Here is a 7940-nt window from a genome sequence, read left to right as displayed (position 1 = left end):
ACAGAATTCATGCACTGGGGGGAGGGGGTGTCCCTCAGCCCAGCCTGCACCCTCTCAAATCTGGGACATCTTGGACATCCCTCTCACAATCCGGGACTGCTGGCTCCCAACCACTCACCTGCCTGCCTGCCTGATTGCCCCTAACCCCTTCTGCCTGCCAGCCTGATTGATGCCTAACTGCTCCCCTGCCAGCCTGATCGCCCCCAAGTGCCCTCCCCTGCAGGCGTGGTCACCCCCTACTGCCCTCCCTTGCAGGCCTGGTCCCCCCCAACTGCCCTCCCCTGCTGGCCCGGTCACCCCTATCTGCCCTCCCCTGCCAGCCTGATCGCCCCCAAGTGCCCTCCCCTGCAGGCGTGGTCCCCCCCAACTGCCCTCCCCTGCCAGCCTGGTCGCCCCTAACTGCCCTCCCCTGCAGGCCATCTTTGACCACATGGGGCGGCCATCTTGTGCAAGGGTGTGATGGCCAATTTGCATATTACCTCTTCATTATATAGAATTCTATTATCTCCAATCTTATTTTAGGCTCACCCAACCCAGTAATTTTTTGTTTTTGTAATTTCCCATGTTGTATCTTTTATTTCCTTAATTATATTTCCCTTCATGTTATTAAGAACAGATATAATAATTTCTAGTGTACTGTTTCCAACATTGAAGTCCTTTTCTTTACTAAGGATCACATTTTCTGTTTATCCATACGCCTAAATTTTTTGAATTTACCCTAGATATTTCAAATGGTACAGTTTGCAAAATTTATATTCTATTTTGTTTTCACAAAATAATAGGTTGCACTCAATACTTAGCTTAAAATTTTCAGGTCAGTTATTTAAGCTTAACCTGAATTGCTTAGATTGTGTCTGTGGGTGTATACTACGGAGATCAGCCAGAGATTTGGGCAGAGTCTACCTATACAAAGAATTGGGTTATCTCTACAGTCTCTCCTTCCCAAGACATTACAAACTCTTTAAAGACTTACTAGTAGTTGCATAATGAAAGGGTATTCATATGGGATTTGACTAGTCCACAGAGCACAGTTGGAGCCTGCCCTGGGGCAAAACCCACACAAATCAGTAACTCACCTAGTATATTTTGCAAGAAGGACTGGGCCTTACTCAACCATTATTCTAAAAATGCATTTTTAATTATATGATGGGAGTAAAATTACTTTCCAGAATTTTCAAAAATAGTTAATTTTCTTGTCGATTTTTCATGTTCTTAATTTGTTATTCTACACACACACTTGGAAAGCTATCTTATTGCTCCCAATATTCTATTTGAGGGTTGACAGTATTTATTGAATCCTTTAGTAATAATTGGCCAAAATATCCTGAACTTGTAGTGTTTTTGTTTTCATTTTATTTGGATCCTGTAGGCATAACACAATACAGATATGACTTCTTTTTTTATTTCTCCATTAACTTGCTTTGTAAAATTCAACTGCTTCAAGGTGAAGCAGTTGCTGTAATATTTATGGAAGTCATATTATTGCAGAGTGCATTACAAGAAGGATGCAGCTGGATCCCAGGTTGTGAGATGTAACCTTTACTGCCTGAAGCAATTATTTCAACTCCAGCACAGACTCAAGTGATGTGATCACCATTTTTAAGACATACCATTTCCTATTAATATTGTCTATGAAGCCAGAACCCAAACATAAGAGATCAACTGTATTCATACATGTATCCATATATTTGGCAATCTAGTATTATTTTATTTTCACAAAATTAACTGGAATTTGGGTTGCCTTGAGCTTGGGACTTGAAGTGCAAATCAAGTAGGCCTAAAGTTCTATGTGCAATATTTCCTCAAGGTATTTGCCAAATCTTCAACTGTCAATGCTCTGGTTGAGCTACCCAGATCTAAAGCAAAAATAAATAAATAAATAAATAAATAAATAAATAAATAAATAAATAAATAAATAAAAAATAAACTGGGTGACTAACAAGCTGCAAAGATTTCAGTAATCTTTCTTTAAGGAAAAGACAAAGATTTGAGTTTAAAACTCAAAAGTTGAAGGAGCCCTGGGATATATCCCAGACTCTAGTAGAGACCTAAGAAGCCTAACCTTAGAGATTGTTGATTAGTTACCACATGTGATCATGGAACAATCTGGAACAAGTTATATTATCTGTGAGAACATAACTATATCATACAATGATAATGTTTTAATGGAACTAATGGCAAAGTAAAATGTTGTAGTGTTTACTTCATTATTCTCCTACTGTAGCTATCATTCAAATTGTTTTTCAGGGCAAATAATGGAAAATAACACAAAGTTATCATTCAGAGGAAAGATATTGTGTTCTTTTGATTGAAAATTAAATAGATGTACTTTGAAACAATTCAAATATTTTATTTAAAGTATTGCAGTATACTTTCTATTACAAATTCAATTTTTTATACTGAAATCATAGTGAAATGAAGTTCTATATATAATTATGTTGACATAAGCAATATAAAAGTCTCACCAAATCTCTAATGCTGATATAAACATTATGTTCATAAATGCTTAGATAAGTAAAATAAGAATGACTATTTGCAATAATAAATGACACAGAAAATCTAGGAAAGCTAGCTTAGAATATGAAATAGCATTTATTGTTCAATTTCATTTTCAAGGATTTATATTCTAAGAATGTGGGACCCAAAGTTCATCCAAAAAATACTCCATTAGTAATGCCAGCAATTATTCATTCAATAGTTAAAGATTCTCTCTTACCAGATATTTTCAAAGATTCATATTTGCAAAATAGACCAGAATTATTCTGTTAGTACTTGTGCAATAGTTTGGAGTTACTTAATGAAATTTGCCACCACAAAAGAAGCCATATTTAATAACTCAGAAGTGTGAAAGTGATTAAAGTATTTGTAATATAAATAAGTAAAAGAATTTATGTGATAATAGTTAAGTCACATTTTACCCAGCAATAATTGTACAGGATATTGGAGATAATATGAAGTCCAATAGGAAGGTTTCAAAAAAATTAGATCATAGGCTTGTGTTCTAAAACAAATTAAATGAAATTAGCACCAAGGATAAATGATTTTGTTTATTTTTAACTTTATCTAAGAATAATAATCTAAGATTTACAGAGTATTCATGATAAGATAATATAATGCTTGCTACTTGGGATATGGCATGTAAAGCCTTGTGTATCTGCAAACTGCTAGTTAAAGGTCCACTGCAGGGTAAGTACACAAAGTGAAAGTCAGTGTTTGAAAACATGTATAGTACATTTCAGTGACACTTTTCTTGTACATTACAAAAGTAGCAGATATGTTTTTTTAAATGTCCTTCACAGCAGAGAGTTTGAGAGTTACTATGATACAACCCAAATGATGGAAGACCGGATGAGGAATAGTTGAAATACTACTAATAAATATATATTACTGCTTTTACGTTATGCAGTCATTGTGCTGAAAAATTTATATAGATTTATATATTTATTTTCAACTATGATATTAAAAAGTAATATTATTTGTAGATGTAGAACCTGAGGTTCCAAAGTATTAAATAACTCATCAGAGGTCTCAAGATCTAATATATACAGACTAAGAAATTGAATCCAGATCTAAACCAAAATCTAGGTAGTTATTCACTATTCTATGTGGTGTCTTTCCCAAGAACAACAAGCCTTATAATGATATCTCAGATGATACTTCTAAGTGCAGTAATACTCACTACAACCTTTTACACAATCTATAATGTGACTATTCTCAACTATAATATGAAGAGTAAAATGAGTAAAATCCTTCTAATTTTTCAGTTTCCACTATCTGTCAAACAATGGACCAGATGTTTTCACAAATATTATCTAACTTAGCCAGTAGCTAACTATAAGCCCCTATATAAATGTCTAGGGTAGGTTTGAAGGCACAAATTAAATCTGCCTCTAAGTCATTGTATGTTCAACAAATATTCAGCAGTTTACCTCTTCCAATTTGATACAGGATTCCTGCTACAAAATCACTTAAAATCTGGTAGCATAGAGTTGGGAAATATTGGTTGAAATCAGAATATATTCATTAGAGGTATATAAAATATTCAAATATTTAATAGGTCCTTTGATCTCATACTTTCCACCCTTCACAGCTGTAAAAAAATAAGTTTCTGTTGTTTCCGCTATCCACTCTATAGTATTTAGTTATAGCAACACAAAACAAGTAAAACAATTCCAAGTGCTATTTTTTTCAAGCTTATCCAAAATGTGACAAATGTCTTATGGGCAATAGATGGCATTTTTTTTAAACTTAAAATCAGCTCTTGTCTTATGAAAACTGCATCTTTTGATTTTTGTAATATAAAATTATAGTTCTTTTTCTGTAATTTATTCCTAAGGGATCATATCCAAGGAGTGAATTAAATCAAACTCTGTGGTTTAGTGTTTTCCTCTTAATTAATATAGGAATGCACACCGTCAGCTAATTGTAAAACAGAAGAGCATGGACATGGGGAGGCTGAGGGTGACAATTCCAGACCAGCATCCTCAAAGAGCTTGTGGTCTAAGTCAGTGACCAGAGGGTGCTCTGGGCAGGACCATGCAGTACAGACTCTGGTCAGGAGGGACAAACAGAAGTCACAACAAGACTGCAACCCAGCATAAGTTTATTGGCTTCTAGTGTCATGCTCCAGCTTGATGAAGTTGAACAGCCCATTGGTGGGAGACTCATGAGAGATCACTGGGTTGCTGCCATCAAGTTCAGGCTCAATTTTATTAGCCAGCTTCTTTCTCAGCTCCACGCCCCATTGATCAAAGCTTTTGATGTCCCAGATGATGCCCTGAATGAAGATCTTGTGTTCATACGTGGCAATCAAGGCTCCAAAAATGAATGGTGTGAGCTTGGTGAACACAATAGAGCTAGTTGGACAAATTCCTTCAAAGAACCGATGCTATAGCAGCTTCTTCAAGTATTCTGAACTCTTTCGTGGAGCCTGAAGCTCCTTCTGAGCCTCCTCTGTCGATGTTGCCCTCATTAAGGCCTCAATCTGGGCGAAGAAGTTGTCCAGGAGAATCTTGTGATGCAGACCCTTCCTTATTGGTTGCTGGGTCTAGACTAGGACGAGGGAGTCACAGGATATCATCTTGGTGCCTTGGTAGATGGTTTAGTAGAGGCATGCTGGCCATTGGTCCCTGGCTCCCACCACACAATGGGGCCTGTCAGATAATCCAAACCATGCAAGATTTGGTGATGCACTTCCCATTGGACTCCATGTCACTCTGCTGGAAGTAGACAGCAAAGCAGTGCAGGCACTGGTTATAGGGCAGTATGGCATGCGCCTCACACCAAAGGCCGTTGAAGTACCAGATACCCAGCAAAGCTAGCAGGATTGGGGTGTTGTTCTCTAGGGGTGTCATGCAGAAGTGCTGGTTCATCCAGTGAGCCCCCAAGAGCAGCTGCTTGAAGTTGTCAAATTCTACATGCAGGGCAATGGAGAGTCCAATGGCTGACCACAGCTAGCAGCATCCTCCTACCCAATCCCAGAACTCAAACATGTTTTGAGGGTCAACTCCACACTCTTTCACTTTGGTTGTGTTGGTAGACAGGGCAACAAAGTGCTTTGCAACAGCAGAAGGATCCTTGGCCAAAGGAGAAGCCACTCCTTCCCCTTCTCTGCCTTCCTGATGGTCTCCTGGTGGTAAAGGTCTTGGAAGTGATGATGAACAGGGAGGACTGAGTTCATGGTGGCCAGGGTTTTGGCAATGTGAGTCCCATCAATGATTGAGACAGACCAGACCCTGGGACCTTCTCCAAGAGTACAGCTTGAGGGCTTCAGTAACCATGAGGGGTCCCCTATCAGAGCCAATGATGACGATGTTATTGTCATCTGTGATGGGCTTGCCTGAGTATCCCTCCCAGTTACCACCTCCAATGTATTGGCAGCAAAACTTCATCTTCTGCATGACCCTGTTGACCTCTGGCATCTCATCCTTGCCATCCACCAGAATGGATGTGTTTGACCCACTCCACAGGGCCACATGAAGCACTGCCCGATTTTCAGTGAAGTTCATTTTTTCGTCATTGAACATGAGCTCGCAGGTGGCTTCCACATCCCTGGATTTGGCCAGGTTCACCAGCTTCTGCATCATACCTTCCATCACAAGGTCCTTGGAGTAACCCACCAGTATAGGCCCATGGTTGGTACTGGGTGTAGAGCTGAAGCTTTCCTTGTACCCATTCAAAAAGGCATTGCAATTTAAGGTCAGGGCCATGCACAAGGTTGCCTTCCTACAGCTTCTGGAACTGCTGATTCTTGGTGAGTGCGTCCTGGCAAGAGCAACCAGTGGTGTTTCGGAAAGGTAATAGTTTAAAAATTCAGTGTAAACTTTTTAAAAAATATTTTATTGATTTTTTACAGAGAGAACGTGAGAGGGATAGAGAATTAGAAACATCGATGAGAGAGAAACATCGATCAGCTGCTTCCTGCACACTCCCCACTGGGGATGTGCCCGCAACCAAGGTACATTCCCTTGACTGGAATCGAACCTGCGACCCTTGAGTCCACAGGCCGACGCTCTATCCACTGAGCCAAAACGGTTAGGCAAAAAAAAATTCAGTGTAAACTTTGCTAAATATTATTTTCCAATTATGAAAGTTTACAGCTTGCTATATTTTTTTCTTTAATGTTATACTGTAAAAATCTAAAGATAATAGTCATTTTATAGAGCTTAATTTCTACTTGTGGGGAAAAAAAACCACTAATTCTATCACACATATCATTGATGTATTCTAAGCAATTTTAATTTACTTATGTCATATTTAAGTACTAAAGGTAGCATTCCTAAGAATTTAGTATATTTAGAGGTTTTTTTTATATCGCATAGTTTCTTTTAACAAAATGTGTATGTGTCTGAATAATGTTTTTATTGTCCCATAGATTTCTCAACTTGAGAAATATATCCTTATACATTTTAGACACCTGGAAATTTTGGCAAGAATAAAACTGGAAGTATGATTTTATGCTATATGTAGCACACAAAAGAATGTTCTAGTTCATTCCATAAATTAATTTTTATAAACATTTTAAATATTGTGAGACTTTTGAAGTAATCATTTTTAAGAGTATAGATAATGTAAGTATCAAGAAATAGGGCATATATTGTGTTCAAAATGTCATTTCACTTGGTTTTATAGTATATTAATAAAAATTTATAGTAGGGTTTTATTTTCTGCATTATGTAGTTATATATATATATATATATATATATATATATATATGGTGAAAAACAGGCAATTTTTTCTTATTTTGACATATGACTAAAAAGGAGAACAATATGTTTATACAGTTTTTTAAATCAACTGTGGGGATAGCTTACACAGATCTGAATTAATTACAGCCCCTAAGGTAATATCATGCTAGGTAACAACAGCAATCCAATTCAGGTGGCTCATAGTCTTTGACAACTGTAATAAAGCATGCAAAAATAAGCTCTACAGAGAATTAGTTATGCCTAGGAAAATAGTTTCTGTTCTGTCTTCAATAAAAGAATTGCACCTCAGAGACTAACTCATTGTGATTAAAATGTAATGTTTTATGTTAAGCATGTACATGGACATTTTAAAGGAGGAATTTAATTGATTGTTTGGGATTTGAGTGAAAGTATATGCGCTTGTAAAGAAAAATGGAAACTATAAGAAAGAAGGCATAAACTACTTTATAACGTTTTTAATTAAATGATTAAAAATCCAGCAATTATTTGGAAGCTTATTTGTGACAGGTGCAGTCAGATCGCTTTCAGACTAATCTTTAGGTGTTAATAAAGATGTTTTCAAAAGTGTAATAGTCTTCAAGTCTGTGATCAAAGTAATACAAAAGTCATCAAAAGACAGAGTCTATGCAGTACAGAATGCTTGATGATCTAGCTTAGATAATAGAAGTAAAATTCTATTAAGTAAGAGACAAGATCAGATGGAGATAATGAAAGCTTGAATGTGTGCTTTAA

General features: G+C 37.0%; 1 pseudogene; it reads right to left on the bottom strand.

Moving 5' to 3' along the window:
* Nucleotides 1–4603: 4603 nt before the first annotated feature.
* Nucleotides 4604–7940, bottom strand: part of LOC102431917 — a 56790-nt pseudogene continuing 53453 nt past the window's right edge.

This window comes from Myotis lucifugus, unplaced genomic scaffold, assembly GCF_000147115.1.
Source record: "Myotis lucifugus unplaced genomic scaffold, Myoluc2.0 scaffold_193, whole genome shotgun sequence".
NCBI classification, from domain to species: Eukaryota; Metazoa; Chordata; class Mammalia; order Chiroptera; family Vespertilionidae; genus Myotis; species Myotis lucifugus.
Note: the sequence above shows the minus strand (reverse complement) of the source record. Positions and strands in the feature narration are given on the sequence as shown.